We start from the raw sequence: 20,686 nt of genomic DNA, 5'->3' as shown, positions 1-20,686 counted from the left end.
ATTCATCTCCCGAATCAATTATTTGTTCAATTTTGTAATCATGAAACTTTTAAAGAAGGAATGTCTTTAATGGCGATCAACAATAAACTAGATTGGACACTAAAACCAACATATATATTATACTCCGCTGATCAATCAGAATATAGTACGAATCTATGGCCATCCGCATAGACCCACCGTCATATAGGATAGCCAAGCACATTTTGGCCTAATAAATCATAGGGTCCAGTCCATCCCTGGCCCTTTTCATAACCATACAATCCGTAGAGTATTTGATTAAAACAATTTTTGGTTAAAACATTATAACTCGGGGTTCGCAAATAACCGAAATAAGAAGTATTTGCTCAAGAGATCAAAAAATAATAATCAAAAAATAATAATATGGGATACTGGCATAATCAAAATTTATTGCAGTGAAATATAAAACATTTAAATATTCTGAATTTAGAATAGAGGAGAAATAATTGCCTCAGTTGATTAACTATCCGATCTTTACTCATTAGTCACCATGATATGCTCATATCAACAATGAGTCCACTTGTTACTGATTTCCTAGGTGAACACACTTTACTCTGATGATCTCAGTATGGCTTTGAATACCTTGAACTATGCATATCTATCATAAAAGATACTATTTCAATCAACGAAATATATAGTTGTCTAGTCTATACGTCTATCCTTACTGTCTACCCAGCCGATGACAATAGATAGTGATCATATATTCAATTACAAATATTTAAACGATACGTGGATACATAATTCACATAGCACATAACGTATCACATAATTCATATAACACATAATTCAGTTTGTAACAGCATTCGACTCAGTGTGTTTAAAACTAAAATCGAGTCGAAAGACGACTTTTCGATAAATATGCGACTCGGAAACGTTTACAAAACAAGCAACCTTTCAAAACTAAAGACTTTTATGTCCCGAAAGTATTTTTAATAGAAAAAAAATATTTTTCTGAGGCTTGACACGTTCGTTTCGTATAAATCGGACAAATGGTCTATTTATTACGAATAAAATAAGAATAATTTAATTAATAATAATAGTAATTGATTATTCTATACTTTTTATATACTTCAAAAATATCAAAATAATTTTAAATTATTATTTGGATTAAATATAAATTATTATATTTTATTTAACTATTTATAAATAATATTAATTGATTAAATAAATTAATCAATCAATTAATTAAATCATAAATAATTAATCAAAATAAATTATAAATAATTAAATTAAAATTATGATATTTGAAAATAATCTTGAAAATAATTTTCTGGAATTTAAAATAATTTAGTTAATTATTTAAAATAATTAACCAAATTAATATTTGAATTTAATATTAATTTTCTGAATAAGAAAATAGAATTTTATTTTTTTTAAAAAAAATAAATCTCATAAAAGGACTAGAGTTCGGGGATTAGGTTTTTGGAGGATCAAAAATGGTTCAAATTAAGACAGAAACGAGTCAAACTCGGGTCACCAAGAACACGAAATGGGTAATTAAGAAGCCAGATTCTGGCAAGACTTCCGACCACCGGAGAAACCTTCAGCCATGTCCAGCTGTGGCGCCCTCCAAACCCGGGTCAGAAGTTCGGGGTCCACAATACACACACACATCATATATATAAACATGTTCATAATAATAATAATATATGCAATGACCCTACTTACCATAACCATGGATCGAAACAGTTCAAAGTATGTCCACAAGTCATAACCTTATTTATTACAACATACTAAATCCAAAATTTATTTATCTTACAACTGGAGTAAAACTTTATTACAAACTTTCAACACAACTAAGCCACACATCTTCCACTAGCTTATCCCATTTCAACCTGGAATCCTAGCTCGCACACTTGACTGGGCATCTTTGCTACCACCAGTTTCTTTTTTAACTGGAAAAGAACATAAATAGATTTTCAAGAGTGAGCTAACTAGCTCAGCAAGTCATAATGACAGTCCCGGGATTAAAAATTATCATTTGAAATGATATAATGAATCAAGTTTTGTTATAAGCAATGATTAGAATTGGACATTCCCTTTCATTTTTAAAACCATGGTTAGGCTGCTGATCAGTCACGCACTAACCCCGAGCAAGGCTCACAGCTTTGCTCTATATAATGGATTCAAGGCACACATTGGCCTATTATGACCACGAATCTGATCCAACCACAAATATGGTCCATATTTAAAAATAATCCAATTCCATAATATCAACATGATAAACAATGTAAATCAATAAACTGAATCATAAACAACATTTATCTTGAAGCATAGGGTGATTCACAATACTATAAAGGTATAACAAGGTAAACATGAAGATTGACTTTCAATCCAGGGAAAGAATCAGAATGTAGAAGACCAAGGGTTCAATGGCTACAAGGATTGGTCTTCTGTTATACAAGGCATAAAGGTCCTTATGTTAAGCAATTCCATATCAAGAATCAGTATGTGATAGATATGTATTTTTGGAGTAGTATCGTATAGTTTTGGTTCGTATATGAGAATTCAACAATCAATGGCTTATGAAAGATAAAGCTTACGGCTCAAGATCAATAAGAATCAGGGTTTAGGGTTAAGTGCTTCAAAGTACTTGCAATATAGAACAAGAACTATTTCGAATAATTGCAATATAATGAAGATAGTTCAAAAGTACTTGCAATACATTACAAGAAAGAGCAGAAGCACTTGCAATTATACTACAAGAAAGTTCAGGGACACTTGCCTTATCAATTCACTTTTACTCTACTTGCACTCGTCAATTGGTTCCCACTCACTGACCACTTGTTTTCCCTTTCTACGTCTTGCTTCCTCTGTTAAACATCATATGTGCTTATCAATACTACTTTTCATCTCATTCTATTCGTTACAAGCTTCAATATACCCTTCATTTCACACAAATCTGACATACAGATTGAAAATTACAGCAAAACGGTCAAATAATACACACACAGCCATATTATACAGCAGTCAGATCACATATAGCACATAGCATGTAAGATATTCAATCCAAATAATTTTTCACAGATGTTTTGGGGTTAAAACGATTTTCGAGCTATTTAATACGAATTTTTGAAATTTTTTTGGAATTAAAACGGGTCTCTGAATCATTTTATAATTAAATAATAGGGTTCCAACACCCGAATTTGACTTTAAAAAGATTTAATAATAATTATCGAGTCTCAAAAATAATTTAAAATAATATTTTAAAACTCGGAACTATTTTTTGGAATTTTTAAATCCAAATAAATAATTAAATCTAATGAAATAATCAATTAAAATTAATTAATAACTAATTAAATTAATTAATCAATTAATATTTAAACTAATTGACTAATTAAATAATTAATTATCAACTAAAATTAATTAACTAAATAATTAAGATTTGTTTTTGAATTAAAAATAATTTTCAAAAATAAATATTGAATTTTTGGTATTTAAAATAATTAAAATAATTTCTGAAAATAATTATAAAAAGAAAATACATTTTCTGAAAATTATAAAACAGAAATCAGATTTTTGAATATTTTTAAAACTGAAATCTGATTTTTAAAAGTTTTTAAAACAGAAATATTGAAAATGTAAAGCTTGCAAAACTCAGGGGACTAAACTGTAATTTTACAATCGTCTCCCCCATGTTCGCCGAGAAGCCATTGACGTCATCCATGAGTTTTTTCGATGACCTGATTTTTGCCCAGAAACGTCCCAAAACATCAGTAATTATTCTACTTTGCTCCAGGAACGTAATTATGCAAACGAAATCACCAGAAAATCAATGAATCAGCCGGAAAAATGACTGGAAAAACTCGCCGCCGGTTGGGTCGAATTTTCCGATCATCCCTTTCCCGGAATCGTTTGTTCACTATCTATACATCAATCGAATCGTCTTTCGACGATCTACAAGTATGTCCAATCAATTTCATCTAATAACCCCTAACAAAGAAAAACCTAATTTTTAATTGAAAATATTCATAGCTATAAACCCTAGTTCTTCAGCTCGAGAATCAAACAACAATTTGAACATGTTATTGAACTCCAAATCAGTCATATAATATACCAAAATGATCAAGAAGAAAAGATCTACATAATTCAAGCATCAAATCACATAAATATCAACATCAAAAATCCCTCTTTTAATCACTAATTAATTCAAAATAAAACAATTAAATAATAAAATCACCTTGATTCTGCACTGAAATAGATGATTGGTTATGAAAGAATTTTTCGAGAGCTTCGATTTGATATATGGCACGTTTGATTCTGAATTCGATAACGCCTTCGTTTGTGAGTTTGATTTTCAAGAATGCGAAGATTAATTAGGGTTTTTCTCTGTATTTTCTATATTTCTACTGACTGATTATGATTATACGAATAAAATGAAATAAGAAAAGGGATTTTTATATTTATAAAATATTAATACATATTGGATCTTATTGGATCGAAAAATAAGTTACTTGGCCGCTAAGCAACTGCAATAATGATCCGATGGGATAATGTTTTGGATAACTATCAACCTGTTTTGGATAACTATTAAAACTTTTGGATAACTATCAAGACCGGACTTCTTATAAAACACTTTATACGAAGATAATGTTATCGAAATGATTATCATATCAAAAATTTTGCACAGGGACACGCACAGGTCAAACCGTAATCCGGATTGAAAAAGTCAAAACACAGAAAATGTCCAGAATTATCAGATTAGGTTAGGAAGGAGTGTTCCGAAGAGTTTCGGGTTGTAAAAACGTAAAAACGTAAAAACGATTGAAGTTGGATGATTCCCGACTTTATAAAATAGTTTTGTAATTATTCAGAAAATAATTAATAATTTCATAAATCAATATAAAATCATATAATAGTCCAAAAATTACCATAATTACCTATATTTTATTTTGGACATCATAAAATTAACATACCTATACTTCACCACATATAAACATCCACATATCAACACCAATCATCAGATAATTCACCAAAAATCACATAATAATCACATAATAATTATTTATTGATAAAAATAATTACACGTTATGTCCCAGATATTACATCCTTCCCCCTTAAAAGGTTTCTGCCCTCAGAATCTCCTAAGTAAACAAATGAGGGTACTTTTCTCGCATATCGCTTTCTAGCTCCCAGTTTGACTCTTCAACCTTTGGGTTTCTCCATAATACTTTTACTAAATTTATAATTTTATTTCTTAATACTTTCTCTTTCTTTTCTAGAATCTCTATTGGATTCTCTACATATGATAAATCTGCCAAAAGTTCTATCGGCTCATACTCGATTACATGCCTAGAATCTGGATTATACTTCTTAAGCATCGATACGTGAAAAACGTTATGAATGTGCTCCATGTGTGGGGGTAACGCCAACTCGTATGCTACCTTGTCGTCACGTTTTAAAATTTCAAAAGGTCCAGCATATCTAGGACTTAGCTTTCCTTTCTTTCCAAATCTTGATAATCCTTTCCATGGTGACACTTTCAGTAACACTAGGTCTTCTTCTTTAAATTCCATATCCTTTCTGGATTGATCTATATATTTCCTTTGACGATCATGTGCTGCAATTAGCCTTTTCTGAATAACTTCAACAACTTCCTTTATCCGCTGCACCAATTCGGGTCCAAGTATTTTACGTTCTCCGACTTTGTCCCAATATACCGGTGATCGACATTTGCGTCCATAAAGAGCTTCATAAGGAGGCATTCCGATACTGGCATGATAACTGTTATTGTAAGCAAACTCCACTAAGGGCAAATGTTCATCCCAGTTTCCTTTAAAATCAATGGCACAAACACGTAACATGTCTTCAATTGTTTGGATTGTTCTCTCGCTTTGGCCGTCAGTCTGCGGATGATAAGCCGTACTCATGTTTAACTTAGTTCCCAAACATTCTTGAAAGCTTCTCCAAAATCTTGAATTGAATTGTGGATCTCGATCCGATACAATAGACACGGGGACTCCGTGATGAACTACTATTTCCTTCAAATACATATGAACCAACTTGTCCCGTGAAAATCTTTCATTAATAGGCAAGAAATGAGCTGATTTGGCTAGTATGTCCACTATAACCCAAATAGCATCATAGTTCGCTTTCTTCCTTGGTAATCTGATTATGAAATCCATAGCAATGTGTTCCCATTTCCATTCTGGAATCTTTAACGGTTGTAATAATCCACTTGGTCTCTGGTGCTCCTCTTTAACTCTTTGACACGTATAACATTTACTGACCCATTCCGCAATTTCTCTCTTCATGCCTGGCCATCAATAATTCTCTTTTAAATCTCTGTACATCTTGGTACTTCCCGGATGAATAGAATACTTTGAATTGTGAGCTTCTTGTAGAATTTCATTCTTCAACTCTGTTACTGGTGGAATCCAAATTCTGAAAGAAAATCTGATAATACCTTGATCGTCTTTCTGAGTGCATAATTCTTCTACAACCAAATGATTGATATCTTGATCCATGATTTCCTCTTCATATTTCTTTATCTTTTCTAGAAATTTTGGTTGAAAAGTCATGTTATACATCTTTGCTTCATTAGGCTTGCAAATCCTGACTTCTAGTTCCAATTTCTGAATTTCCTTGTATAGCTCTTCAGGTAATGTCAACACGCTTAATCTTTCCTTTCTGCTTAACGTGTACGCCACCACATTCACTTTTCCTGGGTGATAGTTAATCATACAGTCATAGTCATTGATCAACTCCAACCATCTTCTCTGTCTCATGTTAAGTTCCTTTTGTGTGAATATGTATAGATCTCGCATTTTCTCCATATAAATAATGTCTCCAAATCTTTAAGGCGAATACTATCGCTGTTAGTTCCAAGTCATGAGTAGGATACTTCTGCTAATGAGGTTTCAGTTGTCTAGATGCATATACAATAACTTTATCATGTTGCATCAAGACACAACCTAATCCCTTATGAGAAGCATCACTAAAGATTACAAAATTCCATTGATCATCTAGAAGTGATAATATAGGTGTCGTGATTAATCTTTTCTTCAATTCTTGAAAACTTTCTTCGTACTTCTCATTCTATATAAACTTATCATTCTTCCTGGTAAGCTTCGTCAAAGGCGTCGCAATCTTTGAGAAATCTTGAACAAATCTTCGATAATATCCCGCTAATCCCAAGAAACTTCTCACCTCTGTTGGTGTTTTTGGCCTTTCCCAATTTGTAATAGCTTTAATCTTTACTGGGTCCACTTTGATCTCTTTATTACTTAATATGTAGCCTAAAAATTGAACTTCCTGTAACCAAAACTCACACTTTGAAAACTTGGCATATAACTTCTCCCTTCTCAAAATTTCCAAAGTTGTCCTTCGATGCTATGTTTGGTCTTCCGTTGACTTTGAGTAGATCAAAATATCATCAATAAACACAATGACACACTTGTCCAGATATTCCTTGAAAATTCTATTCATCAAGTCCATAAATGCAGTTGGGGCATTGGTCAGTCCAAAAGACATCACTAAGAATTCATAATGACTGTACCTTGTTTTGAATGTTGTCTTTGGTATATCTTCAGGTTTGATCTTTAACTGGTGATATCCCGATCTCAAATCAATCTTAGAGAAATACTTGGCTCCTTTCAGCTGATCAAACAAATCATTGATTCGAGGTAATGGATACTTATTCTTGATAGTAAGCTTCTTGAGTTCTCGATAATCGATGCAGAACCTCATGCTTCCGTATTTCTTCTTAACAAATAGTACTGGCGCACCCCATGGAGATACACTGGGTCGAATCACTCCTTTCTCTAAAAATTCCTGCAATTGCTTTGCCAATTCCTTCATTTCCACTGGCGCCATTCTGTACGGGGCCTTGGATACTGGTTTCGTTCCAGGTTCTTAGTCGATTGCAAATTCAATTTTTCTATCTAGAGGAAGTCCTGGTAACCCGTCTGGAAACACTTCTGAAAATTCATTTACCACTAGAATATCTTCCAGTTTTGTTGGCTCCTGACTTCTATCTATCACATAAGCAATGAAATGCTCGCATCCTTGTCGTAGTAACTTTTTAGCTTGAATCATCATCAAGAACTTCTTCGCCTGTCTCTGACCTCTAAATATCACCACTTTCTCGTCTGACGTCTTCAAGATTACTTTCTTATTACGACATTCTATCTGAGCATCGTGCTTAGATAGCCAGTCCATTCCTAAAATAACGTCAAACTATCCTAACTTAAATCGTATCAAGTCTGCATCAAACTTATTGCCAAAAATCTCAATCTCACAGCTCTTACACACTTGATTAACAGATACGCGCTCCTGATTCATAGTCGGACTACTTAACGTAGTACTGACAGTTAAAACCCTTACGGGAACCCTTATAAATATCATGATAGTAACATAGATCGTTATCGTATATGGTAGCGGGACTCCGAACCCTGAAGTTCAAGAGCAATAATATGATGATGTTTTACTACATATTGGGGATCAGATTGTGGATCCAATGGAGCACCCTAACGAGGGACCAGATGATGTTCAGATTGAGAATGTAGCGATTTAGGATGTTATCCTAGAAGGGATTGTTGCTGAGGAGGATCCCATGAAGGATCCTAACAAGACTGAAGAGATGATCGCTAAAGAATTAATGACTGTAGTTAGGGTGACTACCAGAGATAGGATTGGCCGGTTACTATCGTAGGTTCGTTCAAGTTTGTAAAGATAGCAGCCCCTTTAACACAGCTTACTTGTAAGACTGAGAAGTTCGAATGGACAGACAAATGCGAGAATAGCTTCCAAGAACTGAAAAAATATTGGTGGCGGCCCCTATGTTGGCGTTGCTGGATGAAAAAAGAGATCTTGTGATTTGTAGTGACGCTTCGCACAAAGAATTAGGGTGCGTTCTTATACAGCACGACAAGGTAATCGCGTACGCGTCAAGACAATTAAGGGAATATGAAATTCGATATCCCACATGTGATATTGGGCTCATGGCAATAGATTTTCCCTAAATATTGGAAGCACACTTGTATGGAGAGAAGTGCGAGATTTACACAAACCATAAGAGCTCAAGTATATTTTCACGCAGAAAGAGCTCAACATGCGCCAGAGGAGGTGGTTAGAGCTAATCAAGGATTACGATTATGAGATTCTTTATCATCCAGGGAAAGCCAATGTGGTGGCTGACGCCCTTAGTAGAAAGGAGAGACTCAAGATGATAATATCTTTGGAATAGTTGATAAGATATTTCGAGAAAATGGAAATAGAAGTGAAGGTAACTCGAAGCCGGTACCGAAAAGCTATTTGAGATTGCAATACAGCCCGAATTATTGGAAAAGATCATCTTGTGCCAAAAAAAGTGATGAATGAAGACAGAGGGCCAATGACTGGAGAAGAGAACTAATACCGGGAAAGATGGTAAGGGAATTACGAGGTATTCCTACAGAATTTAGGTTTCTAAAGTTCAAGAGCTTAAGGACGGGATCTTAGATGAAAGCCATAGTTCGAGGAATAAGATTTAGGGAAAACCCTGAATGTGATAGTCAAGGAGGTCGCCATCAAGATAGAAGGAACCCATAACATAATAAAGTGAAAAACAAGGATTTTAACGTATAAGATAACCCCGATTATGGGAGAAGGATGAAACATTTCACACTGAGAAAACAGAAGTCGAACCCGATAAGGATAACCGGGATGGTACTCCTATGGGGCAATTCATGGACCTTCATAAACAAAGCTTACACTTTTATTCCCAACCACCACCCAAAGGAAGCAATGCGGTGGGAAATTCTTTCAGGACCTTTAAGTTGCTAAGCCCACGAAGTTTCAAGGAACAACCTGACTTAGTCGAGAAAAGAGCCTGGCTATTTGAGATTCTAAGTTATTGACGAAGCACAAAAGACTATTTTTTCCACTTACCATCCTAAGAGAGAGGCCACCCGCTGGTGGAAGGCTAAGAAAGATAGAGAGATATTGTAGGAGTTTTAGAACCGGACCAGGGGCGGACAAGTATGATGAATCATGAATCTAGGTTTTGAAAGTCGTCAAGGTTCGTCTGAAGGACACGAATCCAGAATGACGGGATGTTTGAAATCAATATTTATGTGTGTTGGTTCATAAATTGGTTGTAATAGAAATGAAAATAAAAGACGGAAACAGGAAGGAGTATAAAGGGATATAAAGGAAATAGAGTTGATAAGGGAGTTAGGTATGTGAAACCCTAGCAATAAATATAGAGAAGTGTGTCACCATCTGTGTGATGGTAACTGATCATGAGATAAAGTCAAGTTTTGAAAGCGTAAATGATACATATAATTAATCCCCTTTAGTTTGGGAGTATTCGATGAAACTCCGAGATAGATCGATGGATTAGTAAGGGAACACGGATGGACTGAAGAGACAGGAAATCAAGAAATTAAGAAATTGGATGAAGGAAGTAACCTTCAAAAATGTGAAGTGTATGTAACACTTATGGCTTGATGCCCAAAAGGGAGACTCCGGGTATAAAAGATATCCCAACATTGAGATGACTATTGAGATAAATAACATAGGTAAATGAGTAATTAAAAATAAAACGTTCACGTTGAACATGACCAATATCTTCCAGAACATCCTTGTTATCATTACTAAATCAGGCAAGAAAAGCGGATAACCGTTGTTAACTTTTGGAGGCCATATGGATTGACCTCTGTTTGAATAAGGATGCTATTGTGAAATTAGGTATAGACTATCAAGGTGGGAATGATTGAATAAGATACCCTTATCATGGATATATGACTTGATTTATCCAGGAAAGGATGCAAGTACCTTAAGGTGGAATTAAGGAGAGAACATCGATAACTTGAGATGAACCATGGGGGGAATGCATAAAGGTTGGCATTTCACCATTAGCAGGGACATTATGAGTTTGGGTAGTACGGAATGAAGGACTAAGGCAACAACAACCTTTAAAGATTAGTGGAGGGAGTTTTCAGAACTATATAGACAATGGTTCTAGTATTAGTAAATGGTATCTTGATATAACCTGTACCTAGGGAGTACATGATGAAGGATTTAAGGATAACCTTAGAGGTTTTACAAGGAGAAAGGTAATATTCAAAGTTCTCAAGAATAGAAATTTTGATAAAGGAAATATGACATAATTAGAATAATTCCAGATTGGTGAAAACAAGAAGTACCCAAGATAAGAGATGTCCTAAGTATGATCGAGATTCAGTCGTGACAATGTTCACATCTAAAGACCGAGGCAATAACTTATGGAAAAAAATTATGATTTTTTTCTCTCACCAAAGCCTAAGGAAGAGCATTTTCACTCAAGCAATGATTGGAAATGAGGTAGAGAATTTAGTTGAAGACCGTTCAAAAGACATTGATTGTAAAGAACTATTACTATCAGGAAAGGCCAATGAGGAGGCCGACACTCTAAGTGTAAGAGAGCTATTATAGGCGCTCATGCCAGAGGAATACAATAAGATGGTTAAAGCCGTGAAGGTTATATTATGGTGTGAAACATTGACATTCCTTCTGATGATTGTGCGATACTTAACCATAATAGTAGGATGGTGGATATTTAATTTATGTTAATCGATGTGAGTGGGCCACCCATCTTAGAAGGTCCTACTTTGACATAAGCCAGGACCATGTTCCAAAAAGGACTAAATGAACCCTTAAGTTTCCAGTCTCCTATTGAGGACATGTGATCGATAATACTGGTATTAACCTGCTCTCGTTGCTTTGATTGAAACTCTTTTGCAATTTTATCTGCTTTATGTCACATGTACGTCAAGTTCAGGAGTGTTTTTCATGGATCACAAATGGTGGTTATGTTACCTCCTTAGAAGAATTCGATACGACAGGTATGGACTCCGTATGGTTAGCTATTAAGATTCCAAGGAAAACAAATAACTACCGTAGGTCCGTGGTGGACTATAGTAATGCATCAAAGATTCTTTGAATAATGAGACGATAACAACCGTAAGAGTTGTATTGTAATGGATGTTAAAATTGAGTACCACTAATCAGGTCGTGGTGATGTATAAGTTATCACTGATAGACTAATTAAGTCAATTATCTACCTATTGAATATTTATTCCTTCTTATAAATAGAGAGTCATATTAAAATTGTTCTTTTCTCTCATTTTCATTTCATGTAATCTGAGAAGAACAACCCTTCCAGAAGGGGAGGTATTGCCGAATGACTATCTATCTGTGTGATAGAAGCCTAGTAGGATACAACATGTTATTTAATTGCTTTTCAAGTACTAAAGGCTGGCCACCTTCAGTACTAACTATATGATATAACAAGTGTTCATGATCATAGTGATCTCTAAATAAATTCTTTTACTTATATACGAAGGATCAAGCTTTCAAATATGGAAGCATCTAGAAATGAAGTAGTATCGGTGCGGTGATATTCCGATTCTAACGCGTTCAATACTAAGGTTGACGTGTTTATTAAAAGGTTATAGAACGTTAACGAGCAAAAGTGTAACCAGTATAGTATTAGGTACGGAAGATAGTAACGATTACAAACTGGAAAAGAGTGGGTATTGAGAAGAAAAAGCTATAGCACTAGAAGCAATGATGAGAGTCTGTGCGATAGACTTGAAAGAATTTGGAATGATCACTTAGCATGTATCGAGTTTTCTTACGATAATAGGTTTTATGTCAATATCAGGATGACGCCTTATAAGGCCCTTTAGGGAAGACAAAGTCGATCTCCCTTGTATCAGAATGAATTTGGAGAGCGCAAGATGCTCGGACCCGAAGTGGTCCAAAGGACCAAAGATATAGTGGATCTTATCAGAGGACAGCTGGTAGCAGCCCAAGATCGACTAGAGAAGTATGTCAGTTTGGCCCAAAAGGACAAAGAGTATGAAGTGGGGAACCTAGTATTGTTAAAGGTATTCCCTTGGAATGGGTTGATGATGTTCGGAAAGAAAGGAAAGCTAAGCCCACGATTTGTTGGACCCTTGGATATATTAAGATGTATTGGGAAGTTATCAAATGAACTAGCCCTAACCTCGAACCTGCAATAATTTCGCAATGAGTTCCAAGTATCAATGTTAAGGAAGTATGATCCAGAGGTGAGACACATAGGGGAATATGAACACGTAAACCTGTGACCAGACTTAACCTATATGGAGCAACCAGTGAGGGTTATGAATCGAAAAGGAACAAGTGCTTAGGAACATGGTTATCAAACTAGCCAGAGTTTGGTGGTAGAACAACAATATGGGAAAACTGAATTGAGAGTTAGAAAGTGCAATGCTAGGAAAGTATCCCCAACTGTTTTCTATGTACTTCGGGGACGGAATCCTTTTAAGGAGGGGAGACTGTAATAACCGCAATTTTTGGAAAGTTTTGAAACCCTGATGAATAGTAATTTTTGCTGACTATGCTGATTAAGGAAAATTATCAGACCACACTATATAGGATTACTGTTATGGAAATTATGAGATCATATTAGTATTCCATAAAGTAAATGAGTGTATGTAAAGGTCGTTAGAGTTCGAATCCGGAAACTTTGATTTTTCCCGAAAATCCACCAGATACCGAAAAAATTAAGAATAAGGTAACATGATTATAAGGATTTAAATTCAAGGATTATAAGAGAGAATCATTAAAAGAGTATAAAATATTAAGAAAGGTTTAGGAAGCCCAAGTAACAAGATCCCGGATATGATCCCTCAAATGATTAACGAAAACGAGAGTTAAGTGAACCATAAAATAAATAAGCGACCAAAAACCAAGCTTGTACAAGAATCCAAGTGATTATGACATCATCAAACCACAAGATAAAGACATGTGGCAAATTGATGACATAAGGACGGTGATGTAAGCAAGATTAGTAGATATTTTGCTTAGGTTGAATTGTGGCCACACAAATTAACCTTGATTAAGCCAAGGTTAAGTTAACCAAAGCTTAAATCCACCACACAATTAATCAAAGACAGACAAGAAGCATTTCACTTCATTTCTTCATCTCTTTGCTTCGACTTTCATGGAAATGCAAGGAGGAGATTTTCGAAACCCTAGCTCCACTCCATCAAAAATTAAGAGGTTTGTTTCTTTAGCTTCTATAATTCATAACTTAGATATGCTATAAGTTTCAAGCCAAGATTCCATGTCTATCTAAGCTAATCAATTCATCAAAGTTCTTGATGAATAGTGCTTCAAGATCTAACTTGGTATTTTCTTGATTTGTTTGTAAGATCCAAGCTTGTATAAGGATAGATCAAGGCTTTTAAGGCTTCCTAGGAACTTTCCCCTCACAAAGCAAGGTATAAAACTTCTGGAACTTTAAGTACTAAGTTTGTTTGCATAAATTTTGGGATGGTTTGGATATATGAGTAGTTGTTTGAATGATTAAGCATGATTTGAGCTTGATTTGTTAAGTAGTTTAGTTGATCTTGGAGGTAGTATAATGTTGGATGGGTTTGAGATTCTTGAGCTCATTTTAGCTAAGATCAGTAGCCTAGGATTGGATCTTGAAGTTGTGAATAAATTGTAGTTGGAATGAATTGAATTGATTTGGTAAAAATTGGAAATTGCGTAAACCTAGTTGTCGTAACGCCCGTTTGCATATACACTTTTGTGCATAGTATTCGTAGCATAAAGCTCACTGACCAAACAGTAACTTTGCCATGTTTAGCTAGATCATGTCGTAAGCTTCATTTTGGTATGTGGTCGCTTATATCCGATTTACGGTTTAGGATAAACGATCGTTTTAAGTTACGACATTTTGAAAATGAACCCTTACCCCTCGCATAACTTTGAAACCTTGTTTAAGGCCCTAAGAGTATTATTTGGATTATGAAACAATTATGTAAGGTGGATTAGGCAGTTGGTAAATTACTCGTGAAAGAGTCTCCTTAAAACGTTCAATGGTTAATTTTATAAAAATGGTGGAGCCGAGGGTACTCGAGCAACTTATATAAATCCTTAAGCGCAAAAGCAAACGTTAGGGTCTAAGTGGATAAAGACTAGTTTCTTAAACGACCGTGGTTTAATTTCGGCTTATGTTTTTGTTCATAGGTTACCGGATCCACTCTAAGCTTAAGTCTACCCGTAACACTCAGGCAAGTTTTCTACCCGTATAACTGTTGTTGGGATGTTATATAAATGCATTATCTTGAGATAAGTGCATGATTATTATTAGCAAAACTTGCGATATATTGAAGCATGTTGATATGATGTATATATGCATGCCTGTTTTGAGATATTGATATTTCATTATCAATTCACTTGCTTATAAACTGCATAATACCTATGCTAAAGATAAGCAGTAGTTGCGTATACCCTTAGTACAGGGGACCCAGAGTTGAACATTTTTCTAAATCGGGAGTCGATGTTCCCGAGTATATTAAATATATAAATACTTTTCAAAACTATTAATCGAATAATGTTTATTCGATAGTTTTATATTATAAGTGAATTTTTTTTTCGAATATTCATTTAAGATTCTTATTACGATCAAAGACTATTTTAATTATTTGAATAGAGTTTCTACTTATGAAACTTATTTTATTTCTATTAATAAATGAATATTAGTCTTAATATTCATTCGAGGACTTATGACTCCGCTTATTTTATTAAATAGTTTTCTTTATTTTTTTAAAGAATAATATTTTGATATTCTCCAAGTATTCGGGAAATGATTGATACTATCAAATCATTCTTAATTTAAATATTTCCAGAGATTATTTTCAAACTTTATCAAAACTATTTTTAAAAGTTAGAGTAGATCCCAAATCTCGTTTTCAAATTTAAGATCTTCCTTTCGAAGGGGATTTAAATACTCGCTCAAAAATCTGAGGGATCCGGCTCCGTGATGTATTTTTATATTCGCAACAAGGTTGTTGTTTTGATAAAAGAGTTTTGATTACTTACCCAACACTCTGGAAGTAAAATTCTTGGAATAAGTTAATCCATTAACAGGCTTTGCCTGCTTTGCCTGGAAAATATCGTTCAGTTTTCCTTTCCAACTAGATGCGGCTTCTTGGTGGAGTTGTATCATCAAGTTTCTACTTGGGAAAAAGGGAGATGAGCTTTACGTTTCAGAGTCATAGATTTTATCTGAACTAGGAGTGGCGTAACTGGTCGACTGGCGCCGGCCCAGCCTTATTTATTGGTCCAAATGGCCCGGAAGTTCCGCTTAGATGGTCCATTCCTTAGGAGTCCACCGTTCAATCTAAAATTAAATCCGATTATTCTCCTCTACATGTAGAAAATTGTGGGGTTGCACTACTGCGACTGATCATCGTGAGTGGTCTTCCTGGCGCGGAAAATTCTCGTAATGAGTTCATCATCCAGTTTGGATAATTCTGTAACACTACCCAGAGCACTTCAATAGAAAGGCTATGGCTGGGCGACTGTTGAGTGTTGGCAGGGTCGAGTTTTTAAAATGATGTTTCCATCAATTCAAGTATCTTGTAACTTCATATTTTGTTAATGATCAAAGATTTGAGTTTCATTGAGTGGATAAAAGCCCTCAAGAGTATTTGTGAAAATGAGTTATATATAATTTTTACCTTGTAACTTCATCGATATATGATGAACTTTTGAAACTGATTATACCTTGAATGGTGGTAGTTCAAGCAGTATTCGGAAAAGATATAAGTATATTGGAGTATCTTGTAACTTCATCTTTTCAACTTATATCTATTAAATGATTATCTTATGCATCACAAAGATTTTTTAGAAAAACATTGAGACAAGGTTAGATATATGAGATCACCTTGCAACGATATTTTTTTATACAGTTATAAACTGGAACTCTATGTATATTATGCATGGCAGAGGATTTCAAAGATTTTGAAAAGTATATATATACTAAATATTTTGTGACTTCGTCGCGTTAAGATATCAAACTTGGTTCATTTCTGCTTGACCAAGATTTTTATGAGTGTTGGATATATTTGAGATGTCATGTCTAATATGTTTCATGTTTTTATTCAGATCTTAACAAACAGGAAATATCGGTTCTTACTGGAATCAGGACTGAAAGTCAGGACTTAAGGATATCAGGACTTAGATTATCAGAAGATTATATCAGAAGATGGATATCAGAACTTAAGTACTGGAGGACTAACAGTTAAGGAAGGAAGCTGATTTACAGGAAAGAAGATCGAGACTAATACAGAAGAAGATATGCATGGAAAGAGTTAGAGGACTAGAAGAATTGTATAAGATATCTGATTGATATATTTTAGGAGACAGAATTATATTCAATATCAATTAGAATTTATCTTGTAACTGTGTGTCTATATAAACACAGACATAGGTTTACACTATATGTGTTACGATCATCGAGAAGATCATACATTGTAACCTAGCAGCTCTCGTAATATTTGTTCATCACTGAGAGAGAACAGTTCCATTGTAACAGAGTTTATTATATCGAATACATCTGTTTTCTATTACTTGTGTTCTAAATCGATTTGATTGTCTTCTACACCGTATTACCCCCTTCTACAGTGTTGTGTGACCTAACAAGTGGTATCAGAGCCTATCTATTAACACACATACAGTAAAGATCCAAATCAATCATGTCTGAAGAAGCAGAAAATCCAACCAAGCCCGCCAAAACTGAAGAAACTCCAATGACTCAAACCCACAGTCGATATGAGACTATCAGGGTTCCCATGCTGAGACCTTCTGAGTATCCCATATGGAAAGTGAAGATGGCTATATTTCTGGAAGCTACAGATCTAGAATACCTTGACAGAATTTATGAAGGACCGCATAAGCCAACCAAGCTCTCTGTTGTAGTTGCAGATCAGCCAGCAAAGACCATACCAAAGGAGAAAAGTGAATACACAACTGAAGATATCTAATATGTTTCCAAGGATGCAAAGGTAAGGCATTTGCTGCATAGTGCCATTGATAATGTCATGTCAAACATGGTAATTCAATGCAAGACTGCAAAGGATATTTGGGATGCTTTAGAAACAAGGTGTCAGGGAACTGATGCAATCAAGAAAAATAGGAGGACTATACTCACTCAAGAGTATGAGCACTTTGACTCAATAAGTGATGAGTCATTAACTGACTTATATGACAGGTTTGTCAAACTCTTCAATGATCTGTCACTGGTGGACAAGGAATATGATATTGAAGATTCAAATCTAAAATTCCATTTAGCTCTTCCTGAAAGTTGGGATTTGAAAGCTACTATTATAAGAGACAACTATGCTCTTGATGAAACTACTCTTGATGAAATTTATGGTATGCTCAAGACTTATGAACTTGAGATGGATCAAAGAAGCAAGAGACATGGGAGAAAGTCAAGGCCAGTTGCTCTTAAGGCTGAGGAGGAATCCCCCAAAGTGGTTGTCTTAAAGAGAGGCAAAAGAAAGGCTCTCATCATAAAATCTGATTTAGAATCATCAAAATCTGATGATGATGATTCAGAAAGTGAAAGTCTACCTGAAGTAGATGCTGATGAAGAGATGATGAAATTGTGTGCTCTTATGGTGAAGGGTATCACAAAGATAGCCTACAGGAAATTCAGAAGGGGAAAGAAGTTTTCCAGGAAAGGTAGAAGTTCTGATAAGAAGGGCTTCAGAAAATCTGAAGGCAAAGAAGGAAAGTCTGACAGAGGAGATTACTCAAATGTCAAATACTACAACTGTGGTGAGAAAGACCACATATCTCCTGACTGCAAGAAAGGAAAGAGTGACAAAGGCAAGGCTCTTGTCACAAAGAAGAAAAGATGGACAGACACTTCAGATTCTGAAGATGAGGAGAACTATGTCGTGATGGCAAATGCTGATAGCAGTTCTGATGCTGTTGAGTTAAAGGTACCTCAAACAACTTATGCCTTTCATACTGATGATATTACTGAGTTGAGATTAAATCTTAAAACCATGTTTATTAGTTACAGAGATCAAACTTTAACATGTGAAAGATTAACTTCTAAAAATCTTGCCTTTAAAAGAGGAATGATTATTTAGAAAAAGAGTTAGTCATGTTCTATCAAACTCAGAAAGAAAGAGATGATGCCTTTTATGTTAGATATGAATTGTTGAAAATGAATAAATCTCTAAAAACTGAGTTAGAAAAGGAGAGAGAGATTATCAGGACTTGGACTAACTCTGGTAGAGCAACTCAGGATATACTAAGTAGTGGAAACTGGAAAGAGGGCTTAGGTTATAGAGATGAGAAAAGTAAAAAAGGAACTGAACAAGTTAAGCCGATTATTTTTAAACAGACTACTAAGCTAAATGTAAATCCTGCTAAATTTGTAGCTAAAACTGTAAAGTCTGATTCTGAGAAGATGAAAGATATTGAGGCAGAAGTGATAGCAGAGTCAACTTTTGACAAATTAGAACAGGATAAACCAACTGAAGTTAACATAGATTTAATGACAAAGAAGCAGCTTAAACATAAGCTGAAAGAAATTACCAGTATGAACAAGGTAACTGAAGCTAGGAAAAATAGGAATGGAAAGGAAGGTGTGAATAAAAGCAACAATTATATGCCTGTTTCTAATGCTCCAAGAAAGAAATGCTATAACTCTGGAAACTCTAACCATCTTGCTTCTTTTTGCAGGAAGAATAAGAATATAAACTGTTTACCTCCTAAGTTAGGAGTTAAGAGTCAGTCTGTTAGGTTTAAGCCACAAAATCCTTATTTTCATTGTGGTAGTATATGGCATTCCATTTATACTTGTAAGGAATATCATAGTTTATACTATGATTATTATCAGATAAAACCTTCTTTGAAGAAATTGCTTTAATTCCTTCTAGTGTAAAGTATGATGCAAAGTCCGATATTGTAAAATCTGATAAGAAAAATGTTAGCATAAACTCTGATATTAAATTTGCTGCAAATGTTAACAAACTTAATAAAGCCAAAGGATCCAAGCAAGTCTGGGTCCTTAAAACTAACCATTAGTGGTCTTTGTGATTGCAGGGCAACAGGAAGAACATCCTAGTTATGGATAGTGGATGTTCAGGACATATGACTGGAAATAAAGTCCTGCTATCAGACTTTGTGGAGAAAGCTGGCCCAGAAGTTTCTTATGGAGATGGCTACATTGGAAAAACTCTGGGATATGGTAAGATCAATCTTGGGAATGTCATCATTGAATCAGTAGCTCTAGTCTCAGGACTTAAACACAATCTGTTGAGTATAAGTAAAATCTGTGACAGAGGTTATCATGTGGATTTCTTTGAAGAACACTGTGAAGTTATAAGTAATTCTACAGGCAAAATAGTTCTGAAAGGTTACAGGCATGGTAACATTTATGAAGCCAGACTTTCAACAAGTACTGATGGTTCTGCTATCTATCTGTTGAGTAGAACATCAATTGAAGAAAGATGGAATTGGCACAAGAAACTCTCTCATTTAAATTTTAATAATATAAATGAGCTTGTAAAGAAAGATCTTGTGAGAGGACTGCCAAAAATAGTATTTACTCCTGATGGCCTTTGTGATTCATGTCAGGAGGCAAAACAAAGAAAATCTTCTTTCAAGAGCAAAACTGAGTCATCAATTCTTGAGCCTTATCACCTACTGCATGTTGATCTATTTGGTCCAGTCAATGTCATGTCTATTGCAAAGAAGAAATATGCTATGGTTATAGTGGATGAGTTCACAAGGTACACTTGGGTGTACTTCTTGCACAAGAAGAATGAAACTGCATTTACTCTAACTGATCATGTCAGACAGCTGGGTAAGTTGGTCAAAGATTCTATTAAAATAATAAGGA

Source organism: Apium graveolens, chromosome 3, assembly GCF_009905375.1.
Source record: "Apium graveolens cultivar Ventura chromosome 3, ASM990537v1, whole genome shotgun sequence".
NCBI classification, from domain to species: Eukaryota; Viridiplantae; Streptophyta; class Magnoliopsida; order Apiales; family Apiaceae; genus Apium; species Apium graveolens.
The sequence above is the reverse complement of the archived record's forward strand: the minus strand, read 5'-3'. Positions refer to the sequence as shown.